This window comes from Triturus cristatus, chromosome 1_1 (assembly GCF_964204655.1).
Source record: "Triturus cristatus chromosome 1_1, aTriCri1.1, whole genome shotgun sequence".
Lineage (NCBI taxonomy): Eukaryota > Metazoa > Chordata > Amphibia > Caudata > Salamandridae > Triturus > Triturus cristatus.
The window spans coordinates 613,717,015-613,732,480 of NC_140579.1; the positions used below are offsets into that span (position 1 = coordinate 613,717,015).

The following is a 15,466-nucleotide window of genomic DNA, read 5'->3' on the forward strand; positions in this document are numbered from 1 at the left end:
ATTTCCCCACGTTCATTTTGAAGCCCGCGACCGTAGCAAACGAGTTCAACTCCTCGAGACATGCCGGAAGGGCAGAGAGCGGATCATCCAGCGACAGTATGACGTCGTCTGCATAAAGGCTAACGGCATGAGTGAAGCCACCAAACCTCACCCCCTTCACCGCTGGATTGTGACGTTTCCTCTGGGCAAAGGGCTCCATATTCAGGGCGAAGAGCAGAGGTGACAACGGGCAGCCCTGCCTCGTGCCCCTCTCGATGTCAAAACTCCTGGAGCTATAGCCATTCACCCGCACTACCGCCGTCGGCAATTTGTAGCAATTGAGAATCATAGAGTGGAATTTCTCCCCTATACCCACCTTCAGCAGAACCTGCTCCAGATAAGGCCAGTGAAAGCGGTCAAACGCCTTTTCAGCGTCCACTGAGGGCATCATTCTCTCCCCGGGAATCCGTGATGCCTTTTCTATAAGGTGAACTATCCGCTTGGTGTTGTCCACCGTCTGCCTTCCCGGAACAAAGCCCGCCTGGTCCGGGTCTATAAGTCCCGGTAGGTGGGGGGGGCCAATCGGGCCGCCAGGATCCCGGTGTACAGCTTGAAGTCTACATTTAAAAGTGATATCGGCCTGTAGGAACCGCATTGCGTCCGGTCCTTCCCCGGCTTGGGGATAACCGCGAGAGAGGCTCGCAACAGGTCCGGCGGAATGGCTCCAGGAGCAGAGAACGAGTTGAAGAGGCGTGTGAGGAGCGGGACCAACATCGCACAAAACGTTTTGTAGAAAAGGGACGTATAGCCATCCGGCCCGGGGCTTTTCCATGCTTAAGGTTGGCAATGGCGGAAATCACTTTCTCGACTCGTATATCCCTGTCAAGGTATCGCCAAGGAGGGGAGGGAGACCGAGTCCAAGTACGCCGTCGTCGCAGGTGCATCCGGGGGGTCCCCAGAGTAGAGGTTGGCATAAAACCTGCGCAAGGTCTCGGCTATATGGGCGTCCTCCGTAACCGTCGACCCCGTGGAGTCAGATCTCCCTCACCAGCTGCTGTTGTCGTGCCACCCTGAGCCTGTTTGCCAGCAGTCGGCCACATCTGTCCCCTCCCGTATAATAGGCGTGGCGCAGGCGCAAAGCTGCGTACTCCGCGCGGTCCATGTCCAGGGCCGCCAGGAGCTTCCTCGCCTCCTTGAGCTGCCGCCAGATTCGGGGAGCCCCGTCCTGCGGTGCATATGTTCAAGTTCGCGGACCTGCTGGGTGAGCTCCTCCCTCTTGTGCTGCTGCTCCCTATTGTCAGCCGAAGAGATAGCTATAAACTCCCCTTGAAGTACAGCCTTCAGTGCAGCCCACTGTGTCACCCGGGAGGTATCTGAGTCGTCATTATGGGACAAATAGTCCCGAATAGCATTCGTTACGCGCTTGACTACCGCCTTCCTGTGCAGTAAGGTGTCCTGTAGACGCCAAACCCTTGGCGGGCACGAGATTGGCAGCAGACAGGGTGGCGGTGACCGTGGCGTGATCAGACAGGGAGACCACCCCCATCTCCGTCGCGGTGGCTAGTGCACACACCGGCACTGTGACCAGGAGGTGGTCCAGCCTCGCATAAGTTTTGTGCGTGGGAGTAGTATGAATAGCCCCTGTCAGTAGGGTGCATGCGACGCCAGAGGTCATGGAGGTCCAACTCCGCCAGCTGCGCCTTACACCCGGCCGAGAATTCCCCAGTTTGCGGAGAGCGGTGTGCGGATCTGTCTAAGGCCGAATCGAAGACCATATTAAAGTCGCCTCCGAGGATAATGTGCCTGTCCTGCGTGGCAGTGACATCCTCCAGCGCGGAGCGCAAGAAGCGCTCCCGTTGTTCGTTAGGGCTATACAGGGACCCCACCGTGAAGGGGAGACCCCGCCCTGAATGTGTACAAATTAATTTATTTGCCTGGCAGAGAGAATGTTGTGGCGGATTGCCTGTCCAGGTTACCGGTTCCAATGGAAGTGTATGGATGATCCATGGGGAAATTTTAACATTGCATTTATTCATGACTCTGGAGTACCAGCTATCAAAAAAACTGAGTGGATGGGAGAACAACTTAGAGACAGTAGTTTACAAGTGGTGTCGGAGTATTTGTGCAAGTGTTGGCCTAACAAGGATCGTGTACCTGATGATTTGAGACCCTTTTGGTAGGTTAGAATGGAATTAACTGTGGACAAAGACTTAATCATGAGAGGAGACAGTGATACCACCTGAGTGTTTGAGAAACCAGTTGTTACAAATGTGCCATGAAGGCCATTTTGTAGTGGTGAGGACCAAGAACATTGTCAAAGGTGTCTTTTGGTGGCCAGGAGTGGACAAGGCTGTGGAGAGATTTGTAAGAAAGTGTTATGTATATTGCTCAGCGGACAAGTGCTTGAAGAGTTGAAGACCACCAATGAGCGAGGGGCTAATTACAAATTTACCATGGGAAGTTGTGGCGGTGGATATTTTTGGCGTAGTCGGTGAATTAAGAGTATGGTTTAGTTGCCATTGATTTGTTTTCCAAATGACCAGTTGTGGAGAAGGTGGACACTAATACGGTTCTCGGATTTATTGACAAGTTGTTTGTGGTGGAAGGATTACCTGTCAGCCTTTTGAGTGATAATGGGGTGCAATTCACTTCTAGAAGTGCCAGATGGTATTTTGAAAGAATTGGAGTTAAGCACAAGACCACGGCTCTTAACAATCCCATCGTCAATGGTACTGTTGACCGGTTTAACTGTGTGTTGAAGGGAGTCATTCAGGCAGCTATGTGTAAGCAAAAGGATTGGAACTACAAAACGCTGTTTGGGCGTATAGGGTGACCACTCGTAGTGCCACTGGTTTGTCTCCTTTTGTCATGCTGAGGGATAGGAAACCCAGGAGTAAGTTTAACCCGAGTTGGCTTTCTGATGGCATGGTGGAGCAGTGGTCAGCTGCAGCTGTGAAAAGCAGTTTGGGGGGAGTGCACAATAAAAGTTTAGTTCATGATGATGATAAAAGCCATGGAGTGAAGGAAGTGCAGGTGAAGGTCGGTGATTGGGTTCGTGTGAGGAAACCAGGTATAGTTCTCAAGGGTGAGAATAAGTTTGGGGCACCACAAGAATTGGTGGAGATTCTGCGTAATGCAGTGAGGCTGAAAGATGGTAGGGTTTGGAATCTTAAGAGCATTGCTTTGAGACTTGGACAAAACTTTGGTTCCATGCGAGGAGACATTTTGCATGAAAAGGGGAAGAAGGACTCGGAGTGGGTGGAAGATTTTTGATCGGAGTGCTGTTCAATCCAGTTTGGCTTCTGATCTTGTTCGAGGTAGTGAAATTGTTGAGGAGAGGGTGGTGGGAGCCAAGGGATTTTGGAAGCAGCTGAAGCAGCTGTTAGGAAGAGGTGCGATCTGGAATGAATGAGGAGATGCAGTCTGGAATGGTTGACCCGGTTGTGGTGAATGAGGGTGTTTGTGACAGTGGTAAAAAGAAAAGGGTTCTTCCGGGATGGTTGGAGAAATATGTAATGTATTTCTTCTTATCATATGTTTCCTGTTGGGTGTATTTTCTATATTTGCTATTCTTTTATTTGCGTTGTAAAGGGGGGCGGGGTGTGTTATTTCATTGTATTGTGCATTGGAGCGTGGCGTGGAATGCATGTTGTATTCTGTCACAGGTTTCAGTCCAGGACATGAGGGATTAACGGATGTCTTGGAATGGACGCCGTGCCGCCTGGCTCCTGCCTGTATCTTGTTAACCAGCTAATAAAGTTACTTTTAGACACATTTCTGGAGTTCTCTTGTGCAAGACATGGCAACATAAAGGTTTCCCTGGGTAGGCTATTGATCTAAAGCATGGGTACTCGATACCATTTTCCCAGGGGCCAAAATGTTTGGTCTGTGATGTGACTGAGGGCTGCATTGATGCCAACAGGGTGGTGGTTGGGACTGGAGGGCAGTGTCTGTGGTACGGTGGGTATAGAGGAAGCAGAATGAAAGAAAAATAAATATATATTCACCCTCTCCCTCCCCAGTGTAAAATCTGGGAATATTCCAGGCTTTACCAAGTTGTGTGATCCTAGGCAACTGTTTATACTTCCTGTTGGACCTATCGTCCTAGGGTAGCTTGACTCAAGTGGAAAGTCCTATGCCCGAGAAACATGTGCTTGCATCACACTCACTTCACACTCTAGCATACCACCACTTAAAAAGGACGCTACACCAGGTAATTAGAAAAGCTTTATCTTTCATCTTGCTTCTCTTTTGTTTCAAATCCAATCAATCCGTGTCTGTCTAAAACACATTCGGGTCCAAACATTTCATCGTTACTAGATTGCCAGTACAGCAAATTCACTAGCGTTTTAAATACAGTCATCATGCTGCACTTAGCAATTACTTAGCACTGTAAATCGAGTCAATAAATATAGCGCCGCACATGGCATTGACATAGCACTTTAAATAGAATCAATAAATACAGCGCCGCACATAGCATTGATGTAGCGCTTTAAAGAGTCAACAAATATAGCGCCGCACATGACAACCACAATGCTCTGATTATCACGTCAGTAATTATAGGACAGTTCACAGCTATCACTATGCTCTTGAAATTGAGTTACTAATTGTAGAACTGTTCATATTAGCTCATTAACACTTCAGATTTGGTCATACCGGGATGCCTGAAATCTAGCCTTACATAGGCTTATTACACATGGCTGGTTCTGCCTTTGCCCCCAAAATGCTCCGTTTACTCTGCAGTTGTTACTTCCCTCACTCGAGAGAGCAGGGGCCAGGAGCCGAGTTACTTCTTCCGCTGTAACCATGGAAGGCCGCCGGGCTCGGGGAGAGACTTTTCCCAGGGGAGGGGCGAATCCAGGGCCACTCCGGCCTTCCGCCCTCCTCCCCCAGGGGATTCTTCACTTGTGGGCACTTGCAAGTAAACTCGGCCGGTGGAGGGCTCACTCGGGTGATTTGGGGCCAACGAACTTGACGGGAATCACCCCGGGGGAGGGGCGTGCTCTGGACCTTACATAGGCCTCCCGCCCTCTTCCCCGGGGGGGGGGGGGGGTTACCTTGTTCTTCGGCCTCAGTTAAGCCCTTGTGATGGTCTCTTTCTGGCAAGAGGGCTCTCGGCTCCCTTCACTCGTCCAGGGTTCGCGCCTGCAGTCGCCCTTGGCAGCGCGACCTGCGGGGGCGCGGCCCTGTCAGCAAATCGTGCATCGGCGGGGGCGGCGTCTCGCAGTCCGCCCCCGTCACGTGATCCAAGTTTCTGGGCCTCAGGCCTAATGCGGCCTACGGGGAACTCCAGCGGCTCTCTCTCCACATAAAGGGCCGTGTTTCAAAAGCTGCGACGGCAGCGGAGGGGTCCCAGTCTTCCTCACAAGCCCCGGGTGACAGGAGGGTTAACCGTACGGGCCTTGGGCCGCAGCGGTGAGTGATTCCTTATGGGGTCTCTCAGTGGGGGTGGCCAAAGTTAAGGGGGTGATCTGCAGGCTAGGGGTGGCGATTTCTTACGCGCCAAGCACCCCCTTTCTCCCTCAGTGTTGCCCCAGTTCAGGACAGGCAGGCTAGGAAGTGGTAGGCCACACGCCAGTGGCGTCAAAGGATAGAAGAGTCCCAGGCAAAGTCAGGAGAGATAATCACTCTATTTCCCCGTTCTCCTCAGGAGTCCTGGCAAGGTGGGGAGCTCCAGAGCTTGAGGTGATCCCAGGGTCAGTGGCTGAAGGCAGGGTCAGGTCAAGAGGTAGGGGGTAGTGTCAGCCGAGGAGGAAGAAAAGCAGGCCCTAGGATCTGTCAGTTTCCTTCTCTAGCGCACCCACCTCCCCCACTCAGATGCCTTACGCCTGACTACCTCTTCTCCTACAAAATGGCCGCCGCCCCTCACCTCTATATATAGCCTGGGCCCTGACTGGCCAGAGTGGGCCAGAAGGGTCTGGAACCCCTCATGACAGTCTATGGCCCAGGCTCTGAGGTGACAGTTTAGGCCACCATTTTGTGTACGAGCTCTCTCCCTCCCTCCATTTTAGAGAAGCACCTTGCGCCTCACCCTCAATCAGTGAAAATAAGGCACCCAGAGCCTCTACGTCAACACCAAAAACAAAACTAGTGGACAGAAAAATTGGAGGGTAAAGGGGAAAAAAAGGAAAAAAATGAGGGAACAGCCAAAGGGCTGGCAGGTCTAACACTTCCCCTCTTTTTTTTTTTTCTTCATTATCACATATAGGTGGATCTCAAAATATGACTTTAGTATATGCGCATCACAAAATCCTCCCGTGTTTGATACATTCTATTGTTGTTCATGTAGAATAGAAACCCAGTCCACTCGAGGATGTACATAACTGAATTAACTCTTGGTTTACTATTGCAATTGTTGTTAGGGTGGAGGGAAGAATTTGTTTTTAAATTTGTTTGAACACAATCACTTTAAACAAAATACTTCTCAACGCACTGATATAATCTGATGTAGTAAGGTGAAATGATTTTGCATGCAGGCCTCGAAAAATCCTAAGAATGTTACGCGACCTGCTGGTCTGGTGACTTAAAAAATCTACTCAACTTCATTATAATTAGGTCTCCCAGTTTTATGGTATTTATTTTTTTGACTTTTCCGTCTCTATTATCCATATTTATTTTGTGCTAAAGTTATCTGCATTCGTCCATATTTATTTTTGGTTTTGTAAATAACTGAAGTTGGAATTAGTAGATTTCCACATTTATCTAACTGATGTACATTCATGCTTGAACACCTACAAGTTTCAATGATATGAACACCTACAGATAAATCAATGCACTAATATGAAAACATTAACATTTTAGGATTAAGGCTATGCATACATACTACTGTTTAAGCCTCTTTACTATAATTCATTTCTCTTTTTAATCCCTTACCTGTCAATCTGCACTACTGCTTGTCAGTCCTGATTGAAAGCATTTAGAATCACTCAAAAAAGAATCAGTTTTCTGTTTTTATCCACATTTAAAAACAAATACAGCTTGGAAAAGAAATAGTTTTCTGTCTGTATTTATCTGTAGAAATCAGGAAAACGGGGAGCCTTGATTATAATTAGGGCTCCCGGTTTTCCGTTTTACGGATTTTTACATATAAATACAGACGGAAATCTATATTTCCTTTGTATTTATATTTAGAAACGGAAAAATACTAGAAAATGTTGCCAAGCTGGCCTGCTCGAATCCAGCCACGACCTCCTGTCCCAGGCCGCATACAGTGCACGTTTTAAGCACTTCAATTCACAGTGCTGCAGCATTAGAAAAAGGAATATTTTCCACCGTGACAATCTGCATCCTCTGAGGCCTTGATTTTGAGATTTCATCCCAGAACCGAGGCTGGGATGTGTGATAATTTCCTCTCTGTTGCTGTCTGTTTACCGGCTCTTTTTCGGCCTGTTTGAGGCTCCTGGTGTTATGTATTAGCAGCTCCTGTCCTGGAAGGAAGACCCGCCGTCGAGAGCCAACTGCCTTGTGATTAATTAAGCCCCCCGTCGGGCTGGCCGCCCCACAGGCTTTCCTCGTGCACTCTTCAACATATGAAAGAAAATAACTATCTGGCGATCAGTATCCGAACGGGGAACTGGCTGCAGCGTCACACAGATCTGATAGTTCCTCGCTTTCTGTTTTAGATGCTAGCAAGGCACCCCAGACAGTCACTTCTATGCACTAGTAGTGCAGAGATTCCAGGCGGAAACGGGCAGTTTGGTTCTTTTAAACTGAGCTGCCCTAGGCTGTCCTTGCCTCTTAACTTAAGTGGTATTGGCAGGATGTTTTCCCCTCTGTGTTGCAATTACCGAAGGGTCATCTGGCAGTCGGTGGAGCCCCTCCTTCCCCCAAACATAATGTTGGTCCCAGGCAGCCGGTCTGATTCAGAGAGCAGATCGTTGTCCACGGAGGCCAGTCTCCTCTGCAGCAAAACCAGCAGTGCGGGCTGGCAAGAAGTCGAAGTTCTCAAGGAGTACTAAACACCCTATTCACATTTCACACAGTTTATTCCATACTGCATTCCCGAAGACTATTTCCTTTTACTATCTGTTTTGTAGATTTTAACAACACTGACATGACGTGCTTGTGGACAATTTCAGCGAGATGTTGGAAGAGAAAGAATAAAAGTGTATAAAGAGTGAAAACATGCAAAGGACAGTATGAATGGAAACACGTGATAGATTCAATCACTCTAAGACTGCTTCCCTTCCACATACCTTAGTAATACTTAATTCACAGTCTAATATTTCCAGAATTGCATGATTTTAAACTCTAATTCACAACAAAAAACATTATTAATTACTCATTCATCTGATACTGCTAACAAGCATTAGTTATACCAACAGGTCTTGTCTTGTTTTAGGGTATGTTAGTTATGGTGTTGTATATATGGCTATAGCAATTTCTGATATTTATATGTTCCTCTAATCTTCATTGCTTGATTTTGCTTGTGAGGTACTCTCCTTTTCACATTACTCAGTACCGGACCATTTAAACCACTGCTAAAGCCACTACAAATCGCTAGTTTAAGTGAGCGCATATGTGCATTGTCAATTTAAATAAATGTGGAAAAATACTAGCTGTAGCGTTGTCTTTTACTTGTGGCAAAAATAAATGTGGATAAATACAGAAAAAATGCCCAAAAAATAAATATGGATAAATACAGACGGAAATGGCAAAAAAATAAATACCATAAAACCGGGAGCCCTAATTATAATGCTTTTGACCCATAAACTGGTTTCAAATTATGTGATTCTGGGCAAGTATTTTAATTCACTGAGACGTCATTTTCTTTATCACATATGAGAGCACTGTCAAATACGCGAGTTCAGCGTGTCTGCTGCACAGAAAAACCTTGTTTGATTTAATAGACTAACCAAACTTTGCTCCATATATAATACAAATCTAGCCAGATATAGGATACACATGGCCGCTGACTTGCCTCAGTTCATTAACCCCATAGTCCTCAGTGTGGGGGCAGGAATGTTTCTCAACTCATGTTAAAAAATTGTCACTTTTAATAAATACATAAAGCATAAAGTGGCAGCACATTTTCATTTGCAAGCAGTCGATTTTACATTTAAATGACCACAGAATTTCCCACGGACGTTGTTTTAAAACTATATAGTGTTCAGTGTCTGGAAATCGAGTTTCTGCAAATGTCATTGGCACATCACTAAGTAAAGTGTTCTGGTTTGTTTTCTACCTATGTGAATCCTTGTTTACATCTCACTTCTGAATTACAAAAAAGTTCTTTCATAATTCCTGAATTATTTTAAAATCCTTGTACTATTAATTTACAAGCTGTTTAAATGTTGTTGTCTTAGAAAACAAACTGACATTTTACCGCCTTTTATTTCACAATTATTTTCAGATAACTCACTTGACAAAATGCACCAACTATAATAATAGAGAGATAAGTTAAACATTTTCCAGGGACAGGTAAGCAACACTTAGTAAATAGACAAACGGATATTGGACCTCTGTCCTTGATCAGACAGCAAATGTGTCAAAACATAAGCAAGATTTAAAGGTGTCTTTATTGCTCATCAACTTTCTGAATGAACAGAACACCTGTTCCTTCCAGTTTAAGTTAAATCGCCAGCACGGACGAGTAAATGCCTAAAATAGCTTGACCTGTAAAAATCGAATCTCGTAACATTGCGAGAGGATTTTTCGAGGCCTGGCATGTTCATGAAGTACGCTTTTTTTAATTTGGAAGAGACCTGATAAAATGTTTACACTTTTGGTGCAAGATGTTTAACATGCATTTGCAATCGGTCTCACCTTTAGGACCTTGTATGTATTTAGCTATGCAACAAATTAGCCTGGGTGCTGAAACATCTACTGTTCTTCAACATGGGGGGGGGGGGGGGGGAGGGGGTGGGAGGGCTGGGGGGGGGGGGGGGGGGAAAGAGTAACCACCAAACTGCGTGACACGCTATGTATGGGGCCACATGGAGAGAGATTTCCTTTCAGCGGGAAATGGTATAATCCAAAGCTCTGTTTTTAATATGAAATCAGGACCTTTGGTGGTCATATCACTGAAAATACAAGATTTGATGTCAATATTGTCTACGGGTGCTCGTGGAAGACCATTTCTATGGAGTGTAATCTAGAGAATGCTAAAGTGATTCTGGTATTTTACTGACCTCTGCTGGTCGTTTTCTATCAAGAAAGTTAAATAGAGGCAGTTGAACAGAAAAAAAAAAGTCCCTAAGTGGAAGCAGACCAATCCTAGGGCTGATCTCCAGAGCCCACTAAGTCCATACATCTATAAGTATATACTAAAGTTAATACAAGAGGTCTCGAATGCTCAACTTAAAAATGAGTGGTAAAGTTGAGAGGTGCAGGACACCCTAGTTACTTATTTTCTTTCTTTAACTTCACTTAATCTTTAAATAAATACATGTCGGTTTATTCAATATCTCTTTGATGTTAGTGCTTAGTACAGTAGACCGAAGCCTAGTCAGACCCCCCAGGATATTGCGGCATGGATTAGCAAATTTAGCGGCACAAATAGGGAAATTTAGCGGCATTTGTGCGGCACTTTATTTTCCTCATAATCATTCATTTTCAGCCTGAAATTAGTGGAAGCTGTTTTAGCAGAGTATTCCACTTTGAAATAGGCATGTTTAAAGTGTCTGCAGCTCTACGGAAGCACAGCTCCAGTCCTAACCTCGTGGGAGAGAGCTGTATTTATCCCTAGGATATTCTAGTGCCATGTATGTACCCCTGTTGGGGTACCGCTGCCTAGGGATCTGAGGCAGGACACCTCTTCTCCAGTATTTGGGGTGTCTTTCATAGATTCACATGCCTGAATCATTCCCCGTCGTCGGAGTGGGAGTCCCACGGTACATAAAGCAGTAATTATGCATATAACAACCAAAAAACCCTGGTAACCTGAACCAGGAAGTAAAGTAGCCTAAGCTGCAAGGGAAAAAACTTCCACAGCTATGACTATCACTGTCATTATATCCAGTCCAAACTGCAGCCAATCAGGCGACAACACCCACCAGAATGTTCTCCTCAGAGGCTCAGGCTGTCAGATTTTCTACCGCACGTCGTGTGAAGGGAGTCTCCCTGAGCTCTGCTCAGTTCTTCAAGTTTCTACTGTTTCTTCAACTTCTAGGATGTCAACTACAAAAAGATCCCTCTTCAGACCTTGTGAGTCCTGCGGAAAGCTTCGGCTTTTTTCTGAAGACCCTCACAAAAAATGCATCTATTGCCTCTATCCTGATCATGAAGTGAAGGAGTGCAAGATTTGCCGGACTTTCCCTCAGAAGACCTTAAGGGATAGGGAAGGACGTCTTCTGTGGCTACAGAAGCTTAAGGATAAAGATGATCCTTTGTCAGGGATAGAAACTGCCTCTGGGTCCTTTCTCTTCCAGGAAAAGGGTGGCTGAAGAAGAGTTTTCTTCTACTGGGGCGAAGGTGTCGGAGAGCCCAGTCTGTTAAGGGCTCGGGTCAGTCTTCGTCTTCATCTAAGAAGACGTCTCCACCTTCAGGATCCAAGCCCTCTACGCCCCCGAGGAAATCAGGAAAAAATCTGCCAGCTAAAAGTTTTCCTGAGAGGAATTTGCCTCAAGTGAGATTGCCGTCGACGGCAGTGGCGTCGACTGTTATTATCGTCGACGCGGTTTCAACATCGACTATTACATTCTCGTCGCCGAGACCTGCAATGATAATGTCATCCGCTTCATCGCCGTCTACGCTGGTCTCGGTGAGTGTTAAACCCATCTCGTCGACGAAGGAGGTGTCATCCCTCGTCTCCGTTCCGTCGACGGTAAGAAGCAAGAAAGTTGCTCAGTCTACGAAGACTACCTCGTCGACGTCTACTCCGTCGACGAAGATTGTGGTGCCGTCGACAGTTGCCCCGTCGACGAAGAATGCCTCGTCGACTAAGATCCATACGTCGGCGAAGATGGACGCATCGACGCCCTCGTCGACGAAGCGTGCCCCGTCGACGACTCCCTCGTCGGCGAAGATTACCTCATCGTCAGCACCCTCGTCGACGAAGATTGTCCCGTCGTCGACGACTGCCATCTCGTCGACAAACAACCTCGTCATCGAAAATGGCTTCAACGTCCGGATTACCACCGTCGTCGCGATTGTCACCACCTCCTCTATCTACCTGCATGGATATGCAGGTGTGGACTGCGACTCCGGCGTCTGTCGTGTCTGATCAAAGGGCAACAGCGACTACGCTTCTTCAGCGCAGAGGATCGTCTTTAGAAGCTATATCGCCTCTAAAATTGCTGGCGCAACTTTTACAATCGGAGGATAACGATTCCGAAGAAGATGAGAGATTTCGGACTGCAAGGAGTCCATCGGAGCTTCTCATCAAATATCAAGATGATGATGATGATGATGATGATGATGATGACCAGTACGAAGATCCTAATATGGAATCACAGCCGACACCACCTGCACCAGTGCAGTCTGTTCAAATGCCATTGGAACTGCTTGATAATCTGCAGTATATGTTGCAAGATTACTATAGACGTTTCCCTCCTTCGGAAACGGCGGAATCTCTTCCGTCGACGCCCAGGCCAAGAGCACAGTTGTCGTCGTTCGTCACCAAGACCACCTTCTCCGTTGCCATCTCGTCAATCGCAGGTTACAGACGATGAAAGGGAGGAAGGAGAGGTAGATCAGTCTATCATGTCGGAGTGGGATAATTATCAGGTACAAACTCCTTCTCCAAGTGCTCCGGCTCCGGTGGACTCTCCCCCGGTGGACATTGGGAATTTCCATTCACTTATGGAAAGAGCGACCAAGAGATTCCTGATCCCCATGGAAACAAAGGAGGATGACTGCTTCCTGTATGACTTTAAGGACCAACCAAGGAAGCAGGTTCGGGCAATCCCAATCATTGATTTTATTTGGAAGGAGGGATTGAGACTGATGGCTACCCCTAATTCTCTTCCAGCAGTGTTACCAAGGCTGGACAAGAAATATAGAGCCCCAAGTAATTCACCAGCATGCCTTATTGGTCAACCTAAGGCGGACTCTGTTCTAGCGCAAGTGGCTCAGAGACGGGCTAGAAATCCATCAACGCCCATATCGGCTCCACCTGATAGAGATGGTAGAAGATTGGATGCAATAGGAAAGAAGGTGTCCACGATGGCAGCAACCACAGTTCGGGCTGCAAACTCCCTGGCGATTTTAGGGCGATATGACCGCCAGATGTGGTCCGACATCTCTCCTTTCCTCGACATGTTACCGGAGCCTTCAAAATCCGAGGCCATAAAGATCCTGCAGGAAGGAGAGTATGCATCAGCGGAGATCATTGATGCAGCAGTGGATGTGGCATCAACTGGGTTCAGGCAGTTGGCAGGAGCTGCAGTGCTGAGGAGGCAGGGTTGGCTAAAGTCAACCTCTTTAAGCCAGGAGGTGCAGTCTAAAATCATAGACATGCCATTTGATGGTGAATCCTTGTTCGGTGCACATGTTGATGAAGCACTACAGGCGATTAAGAAGGATACGGAGACGGCAAGGTCCCTGGGTAGTCTGCAATTTAAAAAATCTACCTTCCGTGGAGCCAGAGGACGTGGATCCTTCTCTAGCAGGGGAGGTTATAACCAACAGCGTTCCTTTCAGACCTCTCAATCTGGCCAAAGATCTCAGAATTATCACCAGCAATATTACGGACAGCGAAATCAACCATATTCGCAGTCTCGTAGGAAACAGTCCTTTCGCGGACGAGAGTCCGGTAAGAAGCAATGAGTTCAGCCATCTGCCACCATCTCTACCATTACCACGTACAAGAATTGGAGGTCAAATATCCCACTTCTATTCAAATTGGTCCTAGATTACCACAGACAAGTGGGTATTGGATATAATATCCAGAGGCCATGCTTGGAATTCACGAAAATTCCGCCAAATTCTCCTCCCAAGGGCCCACCCCCTGCTCATCTCAAAGAGCTTTTTTCCCAAATAAATTTGATGATTCAAAAAGGAGCAATCGAAAAAGTCCCTCTCCTACAGAAGGGAACGTGTTGTTGTTCAAGGTTTTTCCTCATCCGGAAAAAATCAGGAGAGTGGCGTCCAATTCTCGACCTTAGCGCTCAACAAATTTTTAAAGAAAATGTCTTTCCGGATGTTGACGCTCCAAGAAATTCTGCAGTTGCTTTCGATGGGAGATTACATGGCCACCCTCGACTTGCAGGACGCTTATTTTCATGTACCAATCCTACCCGGGCACAGAAAATTTCTACGGTTCAGAGTGGCTGGCAGGGATTTTCAATTCAGAGTCCTCCCATTTGGACTCCGTTCCGCACCCAGAGTCTTCACAAAGGTCATAGCGCCAGTGACTGCGCATCTCCGTCTGCAAGGAGTTCAAATATTCCCATACCTGGACGACTGCCTTATCAAGGCGAGTTCCGCCAAGGTAGCATCCGAGCATGTTCGAAAATGCCTTACTCTTCCAGTCCCTGGGTCTGTCAACAAATCTGGAGAAATCACATCTAGCTCCTTCGCAAAGAAGAACGTTCCTAGGAGCGACATTGGACACGGATCTGGCCAAAGCCTTTGTGTCAAAAGAAAGGCAAATCAAGATATGCAATCTTGCGCGCTCACTACTTTCAAAGAGTGCGTTTCAGTCCGTGTGGACAAATCCTTCCTAGGGATGATTTCGTCCTGCATTCATCTCATTCCCAACTGTCGGTACAGAATGAGACCGTTGCAGGAGGAGCTCAATATGCAATGGCTTCAGACCACAGGATCATTCGAGGATATCATTCACATCACCTCACGAATGCGGGACGCCTTTCAATGGTGGGGTCAGATGAACCACTTGAAAGAGGGTTGTCCATTTCTGGTCGAAATGCCGGATTTCACAGTCACCACAGATGCATCCCTCGAGGGTTGGGGAGCGCACCTTCAAGGAATGACAGTCAATGGCAGGTGGACTCTAGAACAGAGAAAGTGGCTTATCAACCTGCTAGAATTGCGAGCCATATTCTTGGCTCTAAAATCCTTCCAGGCCATCATCCGAGGAGCATGCATACTTGTAACAACAGACAATACAACAAGTATACATTACTTGAACAAACAAGGCGGGACGAGGTCAGCCCTCCTATCTCAGCAAGCGCAAGAGATTTGGGATTGGGCGATTCGCCACAAGATCAACCTCAAAGCCATTCACGTCCCAGGAATCACAAATGTTCTGGCGGATTCCCTCAGCAGAACCACAACGTCGAATCACGAATGGGAGTTACACCAACCATTCCTAGACGGAGTATTTCACGAATGGGGTCATCCCGATCTAGACCTCTTTGCAACCAGCCAGAACCGCAAATGCCCATTCTTCGCAAGTTGGGCTCCCCACAAGGACTCGCTGGGAAATGCCTTTTCGATTAATTGGTCGCAAATATATGCTTACGCCTTTCCACCGATCCCGTTGGTTCCACGAGTTCTGCGCAAGATCAAACCGCCTTGTCGCATGATTTTAATTGCTCCCAGGTGGCCCCGCCAGTACTGGTTCACAGAACTTCTCCTCCTCTCG

At 47.1% G+C, this 15,466-nt stretch overlaps 1 protein-coding gene across 5 annotated transcripts in view; it reads left to right on the plus strand.

The window, feature by feature from the left end:
• The window catches only part of LOC146870713 (apoptotic chromatin condensation inducer in the nucleus-like), an 851,523-nt gene that overhangs the window by 51,895 nt on the left and 784,162 nt on the right, over positions 1-15,466 (plus strand). The window lies entirely within an intron of this gene.